The sequence below is a fragment of the Mauremys mutica genome, chromosome 13 (assembly GCF_020497125.1).
Source record: "Mauremys mutica isolate MM-2020 ecotype Southern chromosome 13, ASM2049712v1, whole genome shotgun sequence".
Taxonomy (NCBI): Eukaryota; Metazoa; Chordata; order Testudines; family Geoemydidae; genus Mauremys; species Mauremys mutica.
Genome location: NC_059084.1, coordinates 14,487,286 through 14,513,167, shown reverse-complemented (window position 1 = coordinate 14,513,167; position 25,882 = coordinate 14,487,286). Strand labels below are relative to the sequence as shown.

Here is a 25,882-nt window from a genome sequence, read left to right as displayed (position 1 = left end):
AAGCCTCCAGCATGCAGGCCACTCCGATTTATGTCTTTGTGTGTGTTGCAGCCTGCCAGCCACACCCAGGTTCTTACCAACCTGAATTATACTGCAGGCTGACCCCAACACACTCCCAGTCCCAGATTTTGCCCCCAGGACAATTCAAATTTATATTGGTCCCTTATTTCGTCAATGGAAATAACATGCACAAGTTTTGATATCCCAAATGGAGGTACCCAGACACTTCAGTTTAACCACAATGGATTAGCTAAAACAAGTTTATTAACTACAAAGAGATAGATTTTAAATGGATACAAGTAATGAGGCATGAAAGTCAGAAATGGTTTTAAGCAAAATAAAGGAATAACTGGGCTGGTGGAAACCAGGGTGAGACCATTGTGCTGTGAGCAGGCTGCTGGTGTCACAGCACAGAAGCACCCAGAGCTGCAGATAGGTGGTGAGAAAACCTCTTAGTGGTCTGGATAAACCCCCAAAGTGTTACACTATCATAGTTACCCCCATGAAATTTTACGCTCCTTGGAAAAGGGATACTTGCTGATCTGTGGGTAGACTATGTACTTAACTAATCAGCACCCCACTACTTACTGGTGGGTCATCACTATGACATGGAGAAACATTTCCTCACACAGGAGATTTCCAGAACCAATGTTTAAGCACCAGAAATGCTATAAACAGGAATGAAATTTACTAGTCAGAGGACTGACAAACCTCCATTTAGAGAGAACGGAGCAAATGATAGTGGCAGTTGCATGTATATTCTGATCCTGCAGACCATACCTGGGCAAAACTCTCAGTTCTTTCAATGGCAGGTTTGACTCCAGGACAGAGGAAGAGAGAGAAAAACAGCAAGAGATGGAAAATTAACAGAATTGATCTGGTTGATAAGAACTAGACATATATGGCAGAGCAGGTTTGGATAAAATAAGATTCCACTTGAAACTTTGCTCCAAACTGTGCTGAACCATTTTTTGAGGATCAAAAAAGTTTAAATAACTTTCCCCTCAACTGTTTTAAATTTTTGTTCTGCTTCATGGCTCAAAGTGAGACTGAAAACAGACGTGACAAACAAAACTTTGCAAGAAATAGAGAACATGGGGTGGTAGGGAATTCCACTGCAGATGGCACTAGATTAGGATTCAGGTGTCCCGTGTTCAATTTGAGCTTTAAAACTACCTTGCTGTGAGACAATGAGCAAGTTTCTTCATTCTTTGTACCTCTCTTTTCTATTTAGATTGTAAGGCCTCTGGGGCAGAGACTGTCTCTTACTAAGTGTTTGTACAGCACCTAGCACATTGAGGCCTCTAGGTGGTACTGTAATACAAATAATACTTTAATAACAAAGAAAGAAGCTTTTTTGGGGTGCCTTCAGCCTGGTTCTACTTACTCAAGCTTGGGCCAGATTTCGATGACTTTTGCATCTATTCAATTGCCTATGCAAATGTGGTTACCTGTGCTTCTGTGGTATCTACTAATAAACACAAATAAGATGCATGGATACACGCACAGCTACAAAAATCTGGTTGAAGAGGTCTGGATAAGAGACACATTCAGAGTTGAGTGTTAGTCAAACTGAACCTCTAAATCTTTTAAGCTTTGTCCCTAAATACAGAAGAAATTACAAAATCCTCCCGTCCATTCATTATTTATGTTTATCCTTTGATAGATCAGCTGCAAGGCAGAGCAGTTGGTTAGTCATACACTGAGTGACTTTTTGTTTCCAAATAAGCATTCACTGTAGTGTGTTTCATTGGTAGACTGTACGCCTCCATCTCTGTGTTGAGACTGCGTGTTGGTTGTATTTGTTACATCTATCCTAACTGGCTAGTCTGAAGAACTGAATATACAATATGAAATTTTCATCTGTGCTCTGGATATGAAAATTTCTGTCAAAATGAATAGGGGGATGGAGTCCTGAACTAACCATTTATAACCCTCTTGCATCTATCTGGTATCCCTCAGGAATTCAGGATTTTTCTCATGACACACATGCCTTTAGAGGACAGTCAAAACTGCTTCCACTATCCTGTACTATCATCTGTTACTCTGCCATGTTTAACAGGATCTGTCTGGTACACAGCAAACTCTATTAGGCATGTGTTGACCTTGTAAAGATGATTGGGCAATAAAACAAACCCTCTCAGTTTCTTAAATATGTGATGGTAGGATGTGGACAATTTATTTTAAACTACACCTCTACCCCGATATAACGCGACCCGATATAACATGAATTCGGATATAACACGGTAAAGCAGCGCTCTGGGGGGGCAGGGCTGCGCACTCTGGCGGATCAAAGCAAGTTTGATATAACGCGGTTTCACCTATCACACAGTAAGATTTTTTGGCTCCTGAGGGGAACGTTATATCGGAGTAGACGTGTATAGAGTTTTTAAAATGTTTATACTGTTCTTGATATTATGCATGTAAAACAATGGGTCCAGTTCTACAGAATATATTTTAGAAGCAAATACTCATCCCTGCTTTACTATCATTCATTGCTGACACTGCTAATATTGTCTCTGCTGGCACAACAAAAGCGTTAACATATTAAATCACATTTCCACATGATTGTAAAAAGACAACCCATTTTTCATTTTTTACCTTAGATTCTTCAAGCTAGATTTTTAGAATTATACACACACAGCTGTCTGTAAAAATGTGCAAACATGGGAATTTCACAATAAACCACTCGAATTGCCCTTGCAATTGTAGTAACTGTGCATGCAAATAGTTCATTACCTGTCTGACAGATCACTTACATACAGAAAGTGAAATTCACTGCTGGGCAGAGGGCCAGCTCGAGCCCTGTGCAACACTTAAATATGACTACAGCCTTGGGCATACCCTCTGCACAAGGCTGAATTTCATCCACACTTACCATAATAGCATGCACAACTTAGTAATTGCAAATGCAAATTTACACATACAAAAGCACATGAACTTGTGTACACACAGTTGCATGCATGCAGTTCTGAAAAATGTGGGCCTCATGTTTTTGGGATGAAATGAAAGGCAACTTTTGAGTTCATCATTTGGCTACAAAAATAATGCAGTTTCTCTTGTTCACATTGAAACACTTGTAAAGTAAAAACTAGTGGTTTTACAAAGCTATTTTTACTAACTCTGGTATAGTGCTTAAAAACACTGAACTGGAGTCTGTACGAGTTTGATCACTTCACTGACACTGAACAAGGCTCTTCTAGATGTTCCGTGCTTCTATGGATTTTGCAACTGACACTGTATGTGGTTGGTATACAACAGTGACGTTTAGTTTGGTGTTGCAGTTTTTTATTTTGCTGACTCTGTGAGTTTGAGCTTTTCTACCAGAATTTCTCTAGAGGGCAGTAAGGATTCAAAGCTGCTTCAATATTTTTTTTTAGAAATGACAGATCATCTTTGCACAACATTAAAGGTTACAAGAGTGGGTGCACATGTTGCAGTGTAGGGTGGAACAGCTAAAAGCACATAAAGCATACTGTACACTGTTCCTTCTCATAACATCACCCAGTCTGATATCTCATTGCACATTTTTATTCTAAATTACTGAATGTACTTTGCTTTTAAACTTGATATAAAGGTAAGGAACACGTGGTTAACCATGAACAAGTAAAACGTGGCGAAGAAGAGAGCCTTTTTGTTAATGGAGAGCCAATTAATTCAATACATCTAACTGCACTGGGTGTGAACAAGAGTTAAAATTAGAGAGGGTCCTGAACTGAAATCCAGGATCTGTATACCCCTGAACCATGCTGGCATTCAAAAACTGGAGATTTGAATTTCATAGATAGCCCCTCTATCTAATATAGGAATGAAAGATCCTGAACTTTGGGGAATCAAAATCTAGATCTGAATCTAAATGTAGCAATTTTGAGCCTTCTCTAGTTACATCGGAATGTCTAACAATAGTGCATTTTAGGTTATTAGAAAGCAGAGCAAAACATATGCAGTAAGGCATGGGTTTATAGAAATAACACAGCAAGGTGGATATGAGACAAACTGAGCTGGAGAAAACAATATGATGTGTTTTCTAAGAAAAATGGCCTCTAATTTTTTGAGCACAAATGAAAGGACTTAGACAGCTGCCAGACTGCACCTGAAAAACAGGTAGGTGATAATATCTTGTTCTTATATAGCACTTTCCATGGGTAGATTGCCAAGCACTTTACAAAGGAGGTAAGTATCATTATCCCCATTATAATTTGAAGAGTGAGGTGGTACTCAATATGGGCAAGGGTGGCAGAATGGGGCCTTATATGTGCATTTTTGGGACATGCTGGAATGCCACTCTGAGAATTTAGGTGCAGTGTCAGCTCTATGTCAATATATTTGGTGGGGCCCTCTAACTTACCTTAGCAGCCCATGTGTTCATTAATTAAGAGCACTTATGGAAGTAACCGTCAGTGGTCTGCTATGGCTGTCTGGGGTTTCAATGGAGCCTGCTGTGACTGCGTTAGAAACCCACTATTAAAAAGGTACAAACTATACAGTCTGCAGCCCTGGAGCAGCTGCCCAACTTGGAACCTTCATCCGGAAGAGTTATTGGGCTAAGTGGCATTGGCCATTGAGCTGTCCCTGGCTATGGACAAGAGGACAAGCCCAGGCTGATTTTATCAAAACAGTAAAGTTACTTTTGATGACCCTAAGGTGGTATTGCATAGGTTGAATTAGTAGGAATGGATCGAATTACAGTGTAGAGCCGTTCAGCACATTTATAATTAATTGTGTTTTCATCCAAATATGCTTTTTTGGTTGAAGCTGAAACATTTCACAGGGGCATATCGATTCTAGTGATAGTTTCAATGGGAAAGTTTCTGAAGTCCAGGGCGTGTGCTGAACCAAAAATCTGATCAAAAGAAAGATGGTTTGATCCAATTCTATTTCATTAAAACAATTGAGAGGTTTTGTTTTCAGCAGACTGAGGCTCAATCTGCATGAGACAGATAATGTTGATGGGGGAGAGGCACCCAGAAGAGTTGTCTAGAATGATAACAGCACCATTAATTGATGATGTGCATCCATTGTTTGAGATTTAAGTTTGAAATTTAGGGAGATTATTAGACTTGAGGCTGTTACTGGATAGCCAGGTAGCAGTTCTGTTGAAAGGCACGATTTTCCACCTGTGCTTGGTAAGGTGAGTGCCAGCTTTTGTTTTGTATGATGGAACCTTGTGACATCATTTGAGAGTTGCGGGCGGGGGGGGGGGCGTGTGCGCTCAGTGCTTCTGAAAAATCAGATCTAGATATCTCAAGAAAGACACTCAGCAATTCAGGCAGCCAAAATTAATGAATGCCTTTAAAAATATTGACCTTTGCTTTCTCCATTACCCATCTGATGTGACGTCACTTCTTTCAATGATATTAGGTTGTAGAAGGCAGTATTCCTAAAATTGTAAGTTCAGTGCCAAAAATGCTGATGTCCTCGCAGACTTATTTCAGAAAGAGTGCTCTAAGAAACTGGTATTTTTGCAAATGACAGTGGATATGGTGTGCCACACACTCTGTCTTGAGGGACTGTTGAACCTGCACGGCTTTTCACTTTGAGGAGTTACAGTAACACAAAATCCTTGTGTCACCCCATAATTGGTAGATTGTATAAATTAGGGCCCATTGATACACCAATGAAATGGGAATTTCCCCCTGATTTCAAATGGAGCAGGACTGGGCATGGATCACTTGATGATTACCTGTTCTGTGTATTCCCTGTGGGGCACCTGCCATTGGCCACTGTCTGAAGTCAGAATACTGGGCTAGATGGACTTTTGGTCTGACCCAGTAAGGGCGTTCTTATGTTCTTATTTTCATCCAGCCTCAAACTTTTCTTATCCTACTTCTGTATGTGCATTTTGTATGTTCCCATTTTACACACTGAAAACTTAAATTTGTATGTGAAGCTCAGAGGGCTGGATGCCCAGTTGTTTACATTAAATACATAATGTGATGGAATTCCAAATTTTGAGGGGGTGTGTTTTCAGAATCATTCCCTATGACACATTCAATGAGTCTGAGAGTAGTATGCCCACAAATGAATGTGAGGCTGAAATACCAGTGGAGAATTTTTAATAAATTGCTAGCACATAACATTTTTTAAATGAGACAAATGGAAAACTTGAATACAATGAGGAGTGGGAGTTAGTTTTTATTGTAAGGGTCTTGTTTGTTTGTTTTTTCAAAGGAATACTAAATTTAGGGACCTAAAGAGCTTCATGCTTGAATCTATTTAAATAATTATTCTGTAAGTTATTCAACTTTGAATCTATGTCCTTGCTCTCCAGGAGTCTTGGCGTCTGGGTCTTTAAAAAGTATTGTATTGCTTCATTGTAAAATGAATTTAAACAATAACATAAGATGAAGAACCAGAGTTGCATGACAGTTTTTGGACTAATCTCTGATTTTTCCAACAGATTTTCACCTGCAGCCTATACTCCTTGCATTCATGTTCTCTGTCTTCTCTTAATATAAGAGGAGCTCATTACATAATGGACAAACAGTAGGGAGTACTTTATAGCCAGCAAAAACAACAAGGAGTCTGGTGGCACCTTAAAGACTAACAGATTTATTTGGGCATAAGCTTTCGTGGGTAAAAAACCTCACTTCTTCAGACGCATGGAGTGAAAGTTACAGATGCAGGGACAAGAGAAGGGAGTACCTCACAAGTGGAGAACCGGTGTTGACAGGGCCAATTCAATCAGGGTGGATGTAGTCCACTCCCAGTAATAAATGAGGAGGTGTCAATTCCAGGAGAGGCAAAGCTGCTTTTGTAATGAGCTAGACACTCCCAGTCCCTTTTCAAACCCAAATTAATGGTGCTAAATTTGCAAATAAATTTTAGTTCTGCTGTTTCTCTTTGAAGTCTGTTTCTGAAGTTTTTTTGTTCAAGAATAATTACTTCTAAATCTGTTATAGAATGTCCAGGGAGGTTGAAGTGTTCACCTACTGGCTTTTGTATGTTACCATTCCTGATGCCCAATTTGTGTCCATTTATTTTTTTACGTAGGGACTGTGTAGTTTGGCCAATGTACATGGCAGAGGGGCATTGTTGGCACATGATGGCATATGTAACATTAGTAGAGGTGCAGGTGAATGAGCCCTTGATGGTGTGGCTGATGTGGTTGGGTCCTCTGATGGTGTTGCTAGAGTAGATATGGGGACAGAGTAGGCAATGAGGTTTGCTACAGGGATTGATTCCTGGGTTGGTTTTTCTGTGTTGTGGTGTGTAGTTGCTGGTGAGTATTTGCTTCAGGTTGGGGGGTTGTCTGTAAGTGAGGACTGGCCTGCCTCCCAAGGTCTGTGAGAGAGAGGGATTGTTTTCCAGGATAGATTGCCGATCGTTGATAATGCGCTGCAGAGGTTTTAGCTGGGGGCTGTACATGATGACGATTGGTGTTCTGTTATTTTCCTTGTTGGGCCTGTCCTGTAGTAGGTGATTTCTGGGTACCCATCTCACTCTGTCAATCTGTTTCCTCACTTCCCCAGGGGGCACTGTAGTTTTAAGAATGCTTGATAAAGATCTTGTAGGTGTTTGTCTCTGTCTGAGGGATTGGAGCAAATTCGGTTGTATCTTAGGGCTTGGCTGTAGACGGTGGATCGTGTGATGTGTCCTGGATGGAAGCTGGAGGCATGTAGGTAAGTATAGTGGTCAGTAGGTTTCCGGTATAGGGTGGTGTTTATCTGACCATCACTTATTTGCACTGTATTGTACAGGAAGTGGATCTCTTGTGTGGACTGGTCCAGGCTGAGGTTGATGGTGGGGTGGAAATTGTTGAAATCCAGGTGGAATTCTTCAAGGGCCTCCTTTCCGTGGGTCCATATAATGAAGATGTCATCAATGTAGTGCAAGTAGAGGAGGGGCACTAGGGGACGAGAGCTGAGGAAGCGGTGTTCTAAGTCAGCCATAAAAATGTTGGCATACTGTGGGGCCATGCGGGTACCCACAGCAGTGGCACTGACTTGAAGGTATAAGTTGTCCCCAAATCTGAAATGGTTGTGGGTGAGGACAAAGTCACAAAGCTCAGCCACCAGATGCGCTGTGGCCTCATCGGGGATACCATTCCTGACAGCTTGTAGTCCATTGTCATGTGGAATATTGGTGTAAAGCACTTCTACGTCAATGGTGGCCGGATGGTGTTTTCAGGAAGATCACCAATGCATTGTAGTTTCCTCAGGAAGTCGGTGGTGTCTCGAAGATAGCTGGGAGTGCTGGTAGCGTAGGGTCTGGGGAGAGAGTCCAAATAGCCAGATAATCATGCTGTAAGAGTGCCGATGCCTGAGATGATGGGGTGTCCAGGGTTTCCAGGTTTATGGATCTTGGGTAGCAGATAGAATACCCCTGGTCGGGACTCTGGGGGTGTGTCTGTGTACATTTGTTCCTATGCTGTAGTCGGGAGTTGAGCAGATGGTGTAGTTTATTTTGGTATTCCTCAGTGGGAAAAGAGGATAGTGGCCTGTAGAATGTGGTGTTGGAGAGTTACCCGGCAGCCTCTTGTTCATAATCCAACCTGTTCATTATGACTACAGAACCTCCTTTGTCAGCCCCTTTGATTATAATGTCAGAGTTGTTTCTGAGGCTGTGGATGGCATTGCGTTCTGTACGGCTGAGGTTATGGGGCAAGTGATGCTGTTTGTTCACAATTCCAGCCTGTGCATATCTGCGGAAGCACTCTATGTAGAGGTCCAGTCTGTCATTTTGACCATCAGGAGGAGTCCATGCAGAGTTCTTCTTCTTGTAGTGTTGGTAGGAGGGTTCCTGTGGATCAGTACACTGTTCAGAGGTGTGCTGAAAATATTCCTTGAGTTGGAGACGATGAAAGTAGGCTTCCAGATCACCACAGAACTGTATCATGTTCGTGGGGATGGTGGGGCAGAAAGAGAGTCCCCGAGATAGGACAGACTCTATACCAGGGGTCTCAAACATGCGGCCCGCGGAGCTCTTCCCTGCGGCCCGCGGAGCTCCCCAGGGCCGCCCAGAGGGGGGGGCAAAGGGGGCAATTTGCCCCGGGCCCCCAAGAGAAAAGCGGAGGCTCCCGCCTCCGCCCCTCTCCTGGAGCTCCGTCCGAGCGCCTGAGCCGGCCCCGGCGGCTCCCGCTTTCCCCCCCCCCCTTACCCGAGCCGCCTGAGCCGGCCCCGGCGGCTCCCGCTTCCCCCCCCCCCTTACCCGAGCGCGTCTCCGTCCGAGCGCCTGAGCCCCGCCCCGATCCGAGCCGCGTGGGGAGGGGGCGGGGCTGGGAGCTCTGGGCTGAGCGCTGCGCTCGGCGTGGAGCTCACAGCCCCGCCCCCTCACCACGCGGCTCTGAGCGGGACGAAGCTCAGGCCTCGCCGGAGACGCGCTCGGGTAAGGGGGGGGGGGAAGCGGGAGCCGCCGGGGCCGGGCCGGGGCCTGGGTGGGAAGTGGGAGCCGCCGGGGCCGGGGCCAGGCCGTGGGGGGGGGAAGGGAAGCGAGACCCGCCGGGCCAGGCCGGGCCGGGGGGTGGGGGAGGGAAGCGGGACCCGCCGGGGCCGGGCCGGGGGAAGGGAAGCGGGACCCGCCGGGGCCGGGCCGGGGGGGGGGAAGGGAAGCGGGACCCGCCGGGGCCGGGCCGGAGGTTGGGGGAGGGAAGCGAGACCCGCCGGGGCCGGGCTGGGCCGGGGGAGGGAAGCGGGACCGGCCGGGGCCGGGGTGGGAAGCGGGACCGGCCGGGGTGGGGAAAAGAGGGACCCGCCGCCACCGAAGCGCAGCCCGGTCTTCGGCGGTGGGGGGCCCCTTCTGTTCCGGGACCCGCCGCCAAGCCACCAAACAGCTGTTGGTGGCGCTTAGCACTTTCCAGGAGGGAGGGGGGAGGAGCGGGGAGCCGCGCGCTTAGGGGAGGAGGTGGAGAAGAGACAGGGCAGGGGCGGGGCCTCATGGAAGGGGTGGATTGGGGGTGGGGCCAGGGGCAGCAAGGGGGCGTGTCAGTGATGCGGCCCTCGGGCCAATGCACTAGTCCTCATGCGGCCCTCGGGGTCATTTGAGTTTGAGACCCCTGCTCTATACTTTATAGCCAGCGGTATCCTTTATAAACAATGTGTAGATATGGCAATCTCCTGCAATATCTATGAGAGATCTTACCGTATTAAGTTTATGTATCATTTTGGGCCTGGGATTGCATGTAATTCCATGGGGGAGGGTGACCATAGCTGCTCCAGGAACTGTGTGTCAGGGGAGGGTTAAAAAATTCACTCAGGTTGTAACACCTCCAGAGAAGTAACCACCACCTGGAAAGGCTCATGTATACTAGCTCAAACTGGATTCTCCAGAGACCAACAGACAAAAAAGGACAGAACCTTCTGTCCAAGGGAGGCCCCAGTCCTTTCTGGGAAGGGTTGGAATGATTTTGGTTTACTGAGGCCTGCTTAGACTAATGGGTGACCTCTGGTAAGCTTTTAGCATGCATACAGAAGCTTGTATTTTTTATTTTTTCTCTGTAATGCTTTTGCCTTAAGAATAAATATTCTTGCCTATAAAGAGCTTTGTGGTAATTTGTGACTGCTGGCAATAATGCTATTCAATAGCTCTGGAAAGAAAGCAAAGTGCAATGCTGGTCTGTTTAGGCAGTCTGGCTATCACATTATAGGCAGAGAACATTGCAACCTGGAAAAACCTAGGCCAAGAGGGAGAGATCCCCAGTCTCTGCCCAAGAGAGATGATGACTAAGTAGCCAGGTGCCTAGAGTGGGTGCCATTGGTGGACCACAGAAGGGGAATCTGGGTACATTTGTCCTGAACTGTGACAACCAGCAGTTCATATGTGATGAAAAAAGACATGGGGGAAAAAAACACATGGGAAGTTTGCATTGTAGATTTCAAGTAGCTTTTACTCCCTGTTAGGTGGTTTGGTATATCAGTGAGCCCATAAATATGGGTGTCTTGGAAGTACCCCTTCAAAAAAAGGTTATCCAACTAAAATAGATCTATTTTGGAGACTGCAGCCCAAGAACATTTGCTATTTGTGGTCCACAATATAATTCACCACCGACTGTCTCTCAGAAAAAAAGCTTTTAGCTAAGAGGCCATGATTTTAGGAAGGCTTTATACTCCGTGTGTGCACTATGGATTATGGGAGTAGGAAGCGATAAAAGTTGAGCACAGCTAATATACCAGAGAGTGACAGCGTTACGACTTTTATCAATTGTGTGAGAAATAAGTGCAAGTCTCAGTAGAGGATTATGGCCCAACTAAACCAATAGGACCATACTCCTGTGCTATGGATTTATGGAACACAGTCCACCCTGTAAAGCAGTTGTTTAAAAATCAAGGGCCTGCAAACCTTATTCACATGAGTAGCTCCATTAAGTGTAGTGGAGTTGTCACATGAACAAGCACGATACATGGGAGTAGGGTGTGTGAGATCCATCCTCAACCAAAATATAATTGTTCTTGTACTGTGACAACTTGAACACCCAGAATGTTAAAATAACGAACCAATCAACCCACCTGTGGGAAAGATCATCTGAGAGACAGTGTGGCTCAACAGAGAGGACTAGACTGGGAGTTAGAACACCTGGGTTTCATTCCTGGTTCTATCACTGACCTGTTGCATAACCTTGAGCAACTTACTTTACCTCTCTGTGCTTCAGATTCCTTACCCGTGCAAAAGTACTTTGAGAGCTATGGATGGAAAGAGCTGTATAAATACTGAGTACACCTCTACCCCGATATAACGCGACCTGATATAACATGAATTAGAAATTAATCCGGTAAAGCAGTGCTCCGAGGGGCTGGGCTGCGCACTCTGGTGGATCAAAGCAAGTTCGATATAACACAGTTTCACCTATAACGCGGTAAGATTTTTTGGCTCCCGAGGACAGCGTTATATCGGGGTAGAGGTGTACTATTATGTTTTAAACCTTTCTCCATGTGGTAGTGAGTCGGGGGAGTTACTGGTGCTCAGCTCCTTTCAGGATCAAGCCTCTATTGGACTTTCTTGCTCCCAGAATATTCTTCCAATATCATTTGCCCAGACAGTACTTTCCTCCAAGAACACAACTGAACTGAAAGGGTAAAACAGGCCAAGTTTTTAGTAGTTCTGAGTCAGTCAGCTACCCATTAGTGTGAGATGAAAGGAAGATGGGTGATTTCTGTAGGGTACCTGCAGGGACATGCATGCCAGGACTCAAGCTTGGTGATTCATAAGCTGTTAGTCAGGAACTGTTAAATATCTGCTTTTTGCCAATGCTTGCTCTGTTTCGGTCTGCCAAAGATTCTGGATAAACAGTCACTGTCAAAATTTATAGTTACTCAGGGGAAAACAAAAGCTTTTTGTGGCATAATGCAACACCATAAATTAAAACAAATGGTTTAAAAAAATTAAGAAGTTACATCATGTTTTAATGTAATGTAACGTGGCAGGTCATGCTTTTAATTTGAATAAGCATTAAAGAGAGAGAGAGATATTTGGGAATGTGCACACTGCTTTTGAACTCATAACATCCCAAATTGGAGGCTCTGGTCAAGTGGGTTCACCTCTGAGACCTGGGTATAAATTTTGCTTCATGGAAATTATTTGAAATTCATTCTGGAGATGCACCGTCCAGGAAAGTGCCAACAGCAATATTAGCACCTATATAGTACTTGTCATCCACAGATGTTACAGTGATTTACAAAGCCCTATTACCCTTAGTTTAACGTTTCAAAATTATCTATTAACTTTTTGGTACCTCAGTTTTTAGGGTGGCCAACTTAAAACACCTGTGGCCTGGTTTTCAGAGGCATTGAGCAACCATAGCTCCCACTGACTTCACTAGGAATTGTAACTGAGCTCCTCTGAAAAACTGTCCCTAGGAATGGCATCTCAAGTTGGGTGCCCAAAAACGGAGGTACGCCATATTAATGGTCACTTGAAAATTTAGGCCTGAGTGACTTGCTCAAGGTCAGAACTGAGAATTGAACTTATTACTCTTGAAGTCTGTGGGAAATAAAAATGTTCGGCACCTCTCAATATGGGGCCTGCACTCAGACATAGGGAAGCATCATGGTCCAGTGAAGAATAGGGTGGTGTACTAAGAATTAGGAGACCTGGGTTCTCTTTGTTTTTCATGGCAAGGATTCTGCCTTCATATGTTTGTAAACAGCCTCTAGCACACTAGGGCCATGATCCCCAGTTCAGACCCCTGGGCACTACCACAATAGAAATATTGAAGAAGAAGAATTTGTAGGGATGGACACATTGGAAGCATGTCCAGGCTGTCCACAGGGGAACAGTATTCCATTCAAGATTTTGCTGGCTGCACTTTACTTCACTAATTTACCATAGTTCATGAAAGGTGCTATCTGAATGCAGCTGTTCATTTTTTTAGTCATATTTGACACAGCTTTATATTATGGCCTTTCCTCAGTTTAGCCTTGGGACACTGAGAAGTCTTGGAACTCTCACTCCCCAAGGCTGTCAGAAACGTGGCATTTTTTTGGAGACGTCATGCACAATCCTTGAGAGAATGAACCAGGGTATGACCACTGGAATATATCTGTGCAATTTGGTGTCCGGTTCAAAGCTGAGATAACCACCTGACTATATGCTAAACCTGATGTGACTGGTTGTGAGCTGCACTTTCTTCCATTCTCCCTTTTAATTTTTCTTTTTAATCCCCTTATTTTGCCTCTGTTTTCCTGATATTTCATTTTTCTTTCCTAATTCTCATTTTTGCCTTTTCAATCAGGTTCAGAATACAGGGGAAAGGGTGACCCAATGCCTTCATAAGGGACATCTGCCCTGTGACTTGACTGACAGGAGGTACCCTTACGAGCCATGCCACGAGCATCCCTCCAGTCCAGCTGAGACTAACAGTGTTACTCCTATGCACTCAGGGCTATATTTTGATCTCAGTTACACTGCAACAAAGACTGTAAATCATAAAAGACTGCAACAAAGTCCATAGCATTAACCTGGTATAGATCAGCCCAAATTAACACTTTCAGGCTCTGACAAAAAGGCCTATTGGTCTGACAGGGTCTGACATACTCATGACACCTCGCACACTGATGTCATGGTATTTATTTAAAAGGTGATGTTGTATATTTAAAATCTAATAAGACACTGGTCATTAATGTCACTATGAAATATTTGTAGGTGAAATTATGGATACTATGTCTTGGAGACTATGAACAGACAACGAAGGCTTTTTCCACATAAAGGCAAAAGAAAACATGGTGGGAGATGCCTTGTTCAGAGAAGAGAATTCTGACCTACTGATTTCAGTGGCTAACCCTCTGGCAGTTTTTCAAGTGGGGAGGTGTGACCCCAAGATGGCAAGGGACTCCCTGGTATGTAGCAGTGAGTTTCAGCTGGCCTGACCAGCCCAGTATACCCCAATTCTGGCAAACTTCATAATCTGTATTTAAAATGGGTCATGCAAGGTATCATATGCGAAGAGGTGACACACTGATGATTCATGTCACTGTGAAATGTTTGCATCAACACTATATAAGGAAGTGGCAGACATGGTATATCTTGCCTTTAATAAGGCTTTTGATACTGTTTCACATGACCTTCTCATGAACAAATTAGGGAAATGCAACCTAGATGGAGCTACTACAAGGTGGGCACATAACTGGTTGGAAAACTGTTCCCAGAGAGTAGTTATCAGTGGTTCACAGTCAAGCTGGAAGGACATAACGAGCGGGGTCCAGCAGGGATAGTTCTGGGTACAATTCTGTTCAATATCTTCATCAATGATTTAAATAAGAGTATAGAGAGTACACTTATAAAATTTGCAGATGATACCAAGTTGGGAGTAAGTGCTTTGGATGACAGGATTAAAATTCAAAATGATCTGGACAAACTGGAGAAATGGTCTGAAGTAAACAGGATGAAATTCAATAAGGACAAATGCAAAGTACTCCACTTAGGAAGGAACAATCAATTGCACACATACAAGATGGAAAATGACTGCCGAGGAAGGAGTACTGTGGAAAGGGATCTGGGGTTCACAGTGGATCACAAGCTAAATATGAGTCAACAGTGTAACACTGCAAAAAAACAAAACAAAAAAAACATAATTCTGGGATGTATTAGCAGGAGTGTTGTGAGCAAAACACAAGAAGCAATTCTTCCACTCTATATGGCCTCAATTGGAATATTGTGTCCAGTTCTGGACACCACACTTCAAGAAAGATGAGCACAAATTGGAGAAAGTCCAGAGAAGAGCAACAAAAATGATTAGAGGTCTAGAAAACTTGACCTATGAGGTAAGATTGAAAAAACTGGGTTTGTTTAGTGTGGAGAAGAGAAGACCGAAGGGGGACATAACAGTTTTCAAGTACATAAAAGGTTGTTATAAGGAGGAGGGAGAAAAATTGTTCTCCTTAACCTCTCAGAATAGGACAAGAAGCAGTGGGCTTAAACTGCAGCAATGGGAGTTTAGGTTGGACATTAGAAAAAACTTCCTGTCAGGGTGGTTAAGCACTGGAATAAATTGCCTAGGGAGGCTCTGGAATCTTCGTCATTGAAGATTTTTAAGAGCAGGTTAGACAAACACCTGTCAGGGATGGTCTAGAGAATACTTAGCCCTTCCAGTCCTACCTATGATTCTATGATTCTCTCACTAGTCAGGGTTGCAGTGCACGGGCAGCATCATATTTGTCACCAGGATCCCTGTTACATGAAATATATTGTGTGGCACTTCCTTCATTCCATTTTGCATGAATTTAGGACTAGCTGACAAAGGTACTGATAAAAAGGTTTCCCAAAGGAACAGGTGCCTTGAATTTCCCAATGAGCATGTCCATTCTGGCATTTGCCCTCAGTCACATAGACATAAATGCTGTGAATTTATGGTGTATTACTTCATTGTAAGTCATAACAGGGCAAACCAAAATGCACATCAGGTTTAACAAAGTATTTTTAAGGCTTTTTACTTACCACACTGTAAAAAAGCAAGGTCTCTTTGGGGTAAAGTTCACTGGACTCCAGCTTCAGAATTCACAAAGAGAGCCTATTGGAGATACAGAGACAAAATTCATGTTAGTGAGTAGAAAGTAACAAGACTAAAGTAACTGCGCAGAAGAGCTATAGCATAAGAATCAGAGGCAGCAGACTTGATTATGCTCTCATGCACCCTAGTTTTACACTGGTGTAATTCCACTGATTTCAATAGAGTTATTGCTAATTTACACTTGAGCAAAGTCGGGGTGTTAGAGAAGAGGTAGAAAGAACTGTAGATGTACTGTGGTTTAAAGGTGAGAGAGACAACGGGACTCTCTCTTTGTAACCAATGAGAAAAAAAGGATTTTTTAGAATTTGCTATTTTCTATTCTTTTTGCTATATTAAATTAATAGACCCATTTCTCATCTTTTTTATATTCATATAAAATTAGGAGCAACTCAACAAATTAATAGAATTACCCTAGATTAAATCAGTCATAAGTGAGGTAAAAAACAGGTTCAATCATTGCATTCAGTGTTTAACTAACTGTGACTGAAATTTCCACAGTACACGTTTCTGTGTATAAAAACATGCATTTGAGCCATAGAGGTATTTTGCCTGCTCAAATGGGCATTTGTGCACCTAACTCCCATTTTTAAAATCAGAAGTCAGAGGGCTCTTTGCATTTTGTGCATATGCGTGCATCTGCATGCTCACAGTATGTTTGCTTGTGCACATGCAACTGGGTATGTGCATGTACAAGTGGGTCTAAAACACTTGCATGTGAACTCTTCCAATTTGAATGCCCATGTGACAAATTGTACATAGAATAGTACATGCAGCCTTGTGCCTACAAGAGATTTCCAACATCTTTTATTTTTTAAATCAAGCTTCCTAATGTCTTCTTGGCTTGTGAAGTTACCTAATTTACATGCACAAATGCAAGTTTTTTGTGCATGCAAACACAAGCACTTGCAAATTTCAGAGCACGGTTGAAGAGCTCAATTTTGGGGACACCTTTGTACAAGCCTCTTGAAAAATTAGGCTCTGAAAGACTTTGGATTATTCAGACTTTGAGTGAATTTATCACTGTTGGCTTTCACAGCATTGGAAAACGTTGTTTGTATACTTTTACATGAGAAATTATGTTGCATACAGCAACTATCAATTTACTCTTTTTAACATGATTAATTATGAACCATAATAATCTCTTCTAGAGACTCTTCTATAGGGTTCCATCATTCCACCCTATATTGCATTCTTACTGGGAACTGGAAAGTTGCATCATGCAAACTGGACCTGCCCACTCCAAAGTTCTTTGTTAATGGTGGTTCACCCCAAAGCACTCCTTTGTGCTCACTCCACCTTCTGAAACCAATTTGGAAATTACATGCCATGTTTTATTTCCAGCTACCCCTAGACCTGGCCCCACAGGTCAATAATCTGAGTTGACAAGGTGGGTGAGGTAATATTTTTTATTGAACCAACTTCCATTGGTGAAAAAGACAAACTTTCAAAAGCTTCTCTCTCTCTCACCGATAGAAGTTGGTCCAATAAAAAAAATTACCTCACCTACCTTGTCTCTCTAATATCCTGGGACTGACAAAGCTACCACTACAAGCTAGGTTGTCAGAGAGACAGCAGAAATGACCTGGCATGCTGCTTTGGGCACACATGTCTAAAGTTTGCCAGACATGATGTAAAGCATCCAAAGCAACCAGCAGTTACATGGCATGTTTTATAATGGAACTGTAGCTTGCAAGATATCTTTGGAGTGCTCAGCTGTTCTGTCAGAGATTCAGTACCACTCACGTTATAACTAGAGCTTCAATATCTGTTTAATGGAATTTCATATGGAATTTTTTGTTTCTTGTGGTTTCTAATATCCTCAGTTTTTATTCTAGTTACAGTTTCAACAGAAAATCTATATTTACATCACAAACATACAAAATCTTGAGCTCTGTATTTGCATGGAAAACGGGAGCAACTTAACTTATAAACAGACCCATTTTTGTTAACAAATTTAAGGTATCATAGGGAAATTGTCCATGAACTTGAGCCTGTTTTAGACTTTGTGAAAAAAATGCAAAATATCTTAAATTTTGCATTTTGGTCCAAGCACTTCACACTGCTAACCATATTCCCCTTGTTCTATGGTCTCTGCAAAATATTACACATTTTATCTGTCTGGGTAGTATCACTGAATTACATAATTACAATTTATAAAATCCCCTTTACTGATTTTCCTCAAAAGTTTAAAAGTAAAATAAGAATCCATCCAAAAAAAGCACCCAAAAAGCTGCACACTTTTTTACATTTCATGATTACTGGGCTGTTTGATCAAATGGCAAATCACTAAAATAAACCATGCTTAAGGCTCTAAAATAGTTTTTAAGAATTGAAATTTCTGTTCTAAGGAGTTGGTCAAGCAGCTTTTTCAGAATAACCCTCTTATGGGTTATGTATGAAAGAGAATTTTAGGGTTTTTTTTTTTTTAGCAAAGGTCTGCTTATAAGCACACACTGATTTTAGTGGGGATCAAATTCACTTCTCTGCAGAGAACTAGTCCAGTCTTGTGTACCATTTGGTCCCCTGTTAAGTCAAAAAAGGTCTTAGTTGGTGCATAGATCTTGGGCTTATCCTCCACACTGGGGTGAATTTCACACTTAATAAGTAGTATGAGTAGCGCATAAGTGTTACAGAGGTCCTCGGGACTGTGAGGACCCTTTCACAAGGGTGAGTTTCACCCTAAAGCTGTTACAGGAAATATGAATTAAACAAATGTTGTTTCACCATTTATGTAATACCATTATTTCTTCTTTATACTAACTTACATCTGTCCAACCTATGCCTAAACCAAAGCTTTTGACTTCTCATTTCAGTCCTTCCTCCTGATCAGTTTATGGCATTTTCTCTAGTAACAGATTATCGTCTCTCAAGAAAACGTGAGGCATTCTTTTTTCATTTGAATATCCTATAGACACTCATTTACTTCATCTCACCAGTGATAACTTTTTTTACACTTGAAACAGGATGTCTTTCAAACAGAAAGTTGGCTATCTTACCAGAATATAAAGCAATGTGGATGAAGATCAGAGATGCTAACATATCATAAACAGATCAGACATTAACAACTACAATTTTACTAGCTTCAATGAAGGATGGACAATCATGACACTTCAACCCTTGTTTGATGTTCACCGCTAAAAGAACAGAGGGGCATTTCTGGCACAAGATGGTGTATATAACATTGGTGGATGTGCAGGTGAATGAACCAGTGATGTTGTAGCTGATCTGGTTAGGTCCTGTGATGGTGTTGCTGGTGTAGATATGTGGACAGAGTTGGCATCTACACCAGCAACACGATCAATACTCCAATACATCTGTTAGTCTATAAGGTGCCACAGGACTCTTTGTTGCTTTTTACAGATCCAGACTAACACGACTACCCCTCTGATACTTACCTTTAAAATGATTTTCACACAATGCAGCAAGGCCATAATAACAAACATTGCTAAGCTCACTCCCAGAGAAGTCAGGATTCAGTCCTCTATAGGAATAGCCCATTGTACAATATGGACAAAGAGCAGCAGCAGCAACATCCTCAGCGTTTGGCAAAACCACCATGAAGTTACCATCAAACCACATCTTCCTTTTCTGACCCCTTTACTTATTAACTCTTCATCACAGTAGCACGTGTTAAGAAGCGATGATTCAGACTTTATGTAACAAGAGTCCACACATAGAAATTAGGCCTGGAATTTTCAAAGGTGTGTAAGGGGAACTCTCTATTTTTACAATAGTCAATCTGTATATGAACACAACCACAGCAGCCACATTAGAGCATTCCTTAACAATATAATGATTAGGGGTAAAATTTGCAAAAGTGCCCAAGCAATTTAGGAGCTTAAGTTTAATTTTCACCTAAGTATTTAGACACCTCAATACCTTTGTCAATATGGACCTTAGGAGCCAAGTTCCACTGAATTTCAGTGAGATTTAGGCTCCTGAGTGACTGTAACTTTTGAAAATGGGACTTATGCAGTTTTGAAAATTTTGCTGTAGAACTAATTTTGCATGTGTCACACTCAAATCAAGTCCAGTCAGGAATCCCTTGGCTTCTCCCATACACTTGGGTACTACTTTATCATAGTCACAGAGGCCCAAGAAGTTATTGCTCTAAACAGAATTTCCCAGGAATAACGAACCCTTTAGGAGTTGCAAATCAACAGGAAAAGTTCTTAAAAGCGTATGGAACTATTGATCTGAGGACACAAGGAAGTTACATTTTTTAAACCTCATTTTATAGATGTGGAACTGAAGCACAGAGAGATAAAGTCAGTGGTAAAGCTGGGAACAGGCCCTTAAATACAAGACCATCCTTTCTCTACTTAGATAACCTTCTGACAAATCTGCTATGAATTTGGAGTTTGAAACAAACACAAAAATAGGTAATTCTTGCATGGTTTTGTAAAAAAATAAAAAAAGAACCAGACAAGTCTGGTAATTATCTTGAACATCTGGGATGAGAGCATTCTGCTTCCTTACTTGGGCTTCCTACCGACTTCAGCAAGTGCCATTGGCTTTTGAACTTTCTCTAGAGAACAGATGAACAGCTGGGTGTATGGAATGTTGATAAGACAGATTTATTTTGAATGAGGTGACTGTAAAGCATGCACAGGGGTATTACAACCAAGACTCTTGTTAATGCAAAAACATGGGGCATGTTCTGACCTACTACGGATGTCAGATGGGACAGATACAGAAATATATGAAAAGATTCTTCACTAGACAAATTGCTTTGCCGTCAGATTTGTTCTTCTGTTTCATGTGCACCATGGAAGAGAGGATGCAAAGAAAAGGTGAGAAAAGCACTTAAAGAGCAAAAATAAAAAATAGTGAAGAAAACTGGCCCTGGCATGGAGATAATGGGCTAGCTTCTCGGCCGCAGATGAGATAGGTTCATGGAGACAGGGCAAGAAAGTGGCTTTAAGATGATTTTCCAGTTTCCTTGTCCTGAGGTTGACCCTCAGTGTAAGTTAGAGCAGTCTCTGGCCTGCTGTAAATCACACACAACTGCCCAGAGCTCCAAGGGGCCATTTCCACATCCAGAGGCTGGTGGAGCAGAATGGTTCTCTGGTCACACTCCTTTAACTCCTAGACTGCTTCCTGTTCTGGGGACTGGGAAGGGGAGGGATGCATAAAGTCAGCTACACCAGCTCTACCCCCACCTGGGGAACCCTGAGCTCAGTAGCAGCACCAGTCACTGGCTGCTTTGTGCTGCCAGAACTTTATGAAATAGGTGGAATGTGTCCAAGGTTCTGATCCCTTGGGTCTAATTCACAATGTAGTTACACGGAGGCACCCTCTTGAAGTCACTGTCATTGCAACAGCACAGCTGAATGGAGAATTTACCTCAGAAAATATAGCACCTAGCCAATCTGAAATTCTGTTACCTTGGTGGCTAACATTCATGTTCTTAAATATATGTCTTGCTCTGTTTTCTCTCTTCAAGGGGTAAAGGCACATTTGGCAAATGTGAATTGAGCTTTTAAACTGGCACCAGAAGAGGACATTGGCTTATTGCACAGGGACCAGTACAACCACGGAGAACTCTTGTGGAGGTATGGTTAATGCTAATGAGGGAAGGATGAAAGAGAAACAGAAAGATGACCTTCTGAAGATGGTTTAATTCGAGTGCCACAAACCCTCCGAGAAACATGAACTGCCTCTATTGCTCTAAAACTGGTGTTAATCCTGATGCCTAAAAATGATCCCTCAATGTCAATGTTATTTACTATTTCATCGCTGGCAAAAACAGGTAAAAAAAGAGGTAAGATGATCATATGGGGAATATCTTGTACAATCTATTGTGAGTGGCATCTTGTTTTGACTTCTTATTTTGGTGGAGTGGGTAGAAGTTGGTTGGTGAGCAAAGCCTGAGAGACTAGCATTACTATTTTTTTGTTTTGTTTCTCCTAATTTGATCCCAGAGTGAATCGCTTCCTTGGCACAAGAGGATTTGCTGGCATAGGAAAGTTTAAATTACACCTCCCTGTGTTAGTAGCAGTGAATTTGGCCTGTGGTTATGATGTCATTTCATTGCTTTGCACATCAGAAGAAAACCCTCTGACACAGACACTGGTTTACCTTAACTGGAGTGACTCATCATTTTCCCACAATTAAATTTTGAGCTCTAATGCAAAGCAGACTTATCTGCTTTGACAGGACACTACAGAATAAACAGAAAAGATTAAATTTGTATTGGCAGCTACCACTGCGCTGCTGTTATGAGTAATACAGCATAACTAAAAAGGACACCAGGAAATCAACATAGATTCTTGTTGCTGAAGAACCAAAAAAGAAGAAGGACGATATGATGATCCCTGGCAAATCTGATTGTTCTGTACTATATCAAGCCACAGACTAGGAACAGCAATGAGAAGATTTTTCTTTTTTCCTCTCTCTGCATTTTTTAAAATTCATTCATTGTACTGGTTTATTTAAAATATGCCACTCCATCTACTAAAGGAGCAGGTACATCTGTTAAAAATATACCTTTGAAATATACATTGAACCAATGTTCACATGTACAGATTCCCTCTCCCTGCATAGTCTCCCTCCCACTTAATCCTCTTTGCACCCATAGACAGAAGAGCAAGATTAGGTACTATGGTGATGTGGGCTACTTCAATAGAAAGATTAGAACCACCACATATAACAAATTCAAGTTCTCTCAAACCAAGTCCAATTCCAGCACTGAGTCCTCCTCCCTGAAAACACTCTGCCTTTAGATTTTCTAATATCAAATCTAGGGTAGAGCTGGGTGAAATTTTTTGGCCCAAACTTTTTCCTCAGTGAAAACTGCAGATTTGGAGAGACAGAAACATTTTGTGAATTTACGTTGGATTTGCCAAGTTGTTTCCTTAAAATAACAAAAACCAAAACTAGAAAGTCTGAAAAAGTCAAAACATTTTCATTTCAACATTTTGAAACAAAATATTTTAATTATCCAGTTCAAAGCAACTTTTTGTTTTGAACTGTCCTTCAATTTTATTAAAAAGATACAAAGTTAAATGCTCAAAATCAAAACAATTTCTTCCCTGATTTTTCAGAATTGCCAGAGAACTGAAAAGCCAGTTATTTGCACAGCTCTAATATAGGGATGTATAGTTCCAATGCCTTTGCTGATCTCAGCTGCATTCATATCATACAAGGGAGAAAATGGTCTTTCAGATACAGTGCCAGGATCCAAAGCATTTACTCCTTTATAAGTTCATAGTCTATTTGAAGGCAATTTTTGATGGGCAAAGTGGTTCAGGAATTGAACAGACATTGAATCAAAGCAAAGCCAACATTTTTGGAGGTTCAAAGAAGTTTGGTAAACTTAATAAAATAAAATAAAATATAAAAAGAATCAGGCATGTTTTTATCTCTTGTTTTGAACCCAAATCAGCAGTAGCCATAAAAAAATATGATGAGAAAGGCTAGTCTTATAACATTTCCAGCTCAGTCAAGAAATCATATTTGTCATACACATTTCAAAGAGCATCAAAAAAGCACTTGAGGGCAGATTTTTTTTAATTAAAAAAAAAAGATTATGCATGCAATTGCATGAGCAAAACTCTCATATTGTAATGTTCCAAATTTAAATGCGAATTTACTGCGATTGAGCACACAGATCCGATAACGTCATGTGCAGACAAACAGAACTGCTCATTTGCATGAACAATTTTGTTAACTATATGAGCAATTAGGAAAATGATGCAATGTTGAAAATTTGGATCCCAAATCTTTGTATGCTCCTCTGAATTGAATCCCTAAAACTTTTGATATTTTGTAATCACTAATTGCAATAATGCTGATGCTGGGTCTGTAATTTCAAAATGAGAAGTATATTTAACAGCAGGTGACTAAGATCAGGTATTGAAAAAAGCAAAAACTATTGCAAACAATTAGAAAACTGGATAAAAAAGGCAAAGTCTAAACAGCCTCATTCATATTATATAACAACATAACTCAATTACCTACACAAAATTGGTAACCTTAAATAACACTAAATAATTTAAATAGCTCATAGAAGGTGGAATGACAGGGTTTTTATTTTTCAATATGCTTAGTGGTCTACTCTAATCTTGGTAAAGTAATATGGAGGAGTTCTGCTGGTAGGTTTAGATTTCAGACTTCAGGCCTGTAGAGGGTAAATTACCATTTCTTGAATACATCTCGACATTCATTTTCAAAATGTAGCACTTTAAAAATACTCCCTACCACAGAGACTAGGGGCACTGTGGTGTTTAGAAAAAGGTCAGTGTGGGGTTTGTTAACAGAAAGGAATTGGGATTGATTTCATTAGGGAGTTAACCTAGTTTTAATTTCTGGACCATAAATGATGATTTGAATCCTGACTTCTTTCCAAAAAACCCCAATATGAGCCCTGATCCCTCAGCCAGACCTATAGAGGTGAATCCTTGTGTCTGGTGGAGTCCCATTAAGTTCAGTGAAACTCAGCATGGTTGCAATGTTTGCACTATATGGATAAAGTGCAATGGTATCAGTATGCAGGGAAGGGCTCTCCAAGGAAAGACAAATGGAAGTGGCTCTGTGTCAATGTATCTTTGGACAGTCTTAAAAAGGTCTTTTTAAATTAATTTTTAAATACCAGGCATCAAGGACATGGCATCCTTAACAAGAAGTGAGAGTGACAACTCCAGCTTCCCCAGTCTTGGCAGGAGTTTGAGTAGCAGGTTCCAGTCTGTCCTCCTGATGGTTTTTCACACAAAGAGCTAGTTTAACTGTAACACTTTTAAAAAAAATATACACGTAGTGGGTGCAAAGGGTGCAGATATGACAGTTCTGCCTATGTTCTGGAGATAGTCATTATGACTATAGGAATACATGGTGGACAGACACATCATCACCATAAAGCTTTGGTCTGCGTTTGAAACACCAGATGGGGAGGACTCTCAGATACTAAAGAGAATCCTTTCTCATGTGTCTGGCTGGTGGGTCTAACTGAGCGCCATATTTGGGGTTGAGAAGGAGTTTTCCCCGTGTCAGATTGGCAGAGACCCTGGGGTTTTTCTGCCTTCCTCTGCATCATAGGGCGTGGGTCACTTGCAGGTTTAAACTAGTAACTCAGCCAGAGGTTAGGGGTCTATTACAGGAGTGGGTGGTTGAGGCTCTGTGGGCTCCAATGCACAGGAGGCCAGACTAGATGATCACAATGGTCCTTTCTGTCCTTAAAGTTTTTGAGTCTATGAGCAGCATGTCAGGCAGATTTTATGCTTCCATGAGCCAAATGAGTTCTGGATCCAGGCTTCAGCTATCAATCGTTTGAGATGAGCAGATCACTTAATAAACCATGCATCCCCTCAGGTACATGTCTTGTGTCCTTATCTTCTCTGGGATGGAATCCTATGATTCAACTACTCTCAGACTGGGGCCTAGTCCTCAGCACCCCATGTAACCTACCATGATTATGCAGCAGGCTCAGCTTAGTATGGCACCTGCAAGTCTTCCCTTCACGAGCGACCAGCAACCATCAGCTTTCAAAACAAAGTATTATGTATTTAATCTTAACAGTAGGAACACAGAAAAGCATATGAGAAAAGTTTTTTTTTTAACTGGAACAATCTATATGCATAGCTATCTTACCTAAGGCTTGCCATCCTAGTCCTAGCTTCTTCAGATCCCCAAGTGCCTGTCTGTCTGTCTGTCTGTCTGCTCCTCCTAAACATCTCCCTGACAACTGTCCTCCCCTACCTCTGGGGAAGGAAAGTGGTTTTAACTGTTTATGGTCCTTTTTATCTGTCAGTTCCCAGCCTTGGCAAAACTGCTGTGTATCGCTGGCTGAAACCTGGAAGTAGAATCTTCACAGCTAATAGCTCTTAACTGTTTACCAGGAGGTGTTTATCTTGATCCATTGTGTTGCCCTCCTATTTGTTTCGCAACAGCCATGCTATTAAAGTACCCCGTCATATGCATATGGTAAACATTCCAGCATAGTCA

At 41.9% G+C, this 25,882-nt stretch overlaps 1 long non-coding RNA gene across 1 annotated transcript in view; it reads right to left on the bottom strand.

Moving 5' to 3' along the window:
• LOC123348715 overlaps positions 1-25,421 on the bottom strand; it is a 28,975-nt gene extending 3,554 nt beyond the window's left edge. Inside the window, exons 1-2 of the long non-coding RNA XR_006573247.1 lie at positions 25,346-25,421; positions 15,868-15,940 (exon numbers count right to left, since the gene is read on the bottom strand). This is a non-coding gene — a long non-coding RNA (uncharacterized LOC123348715). The remainder of the gene's footprint in view (positions 1-15,867; positions 15,941-25,345) is intronic.
• Positions 25,422-25,882: the final 461 nt, after the last annotated feature.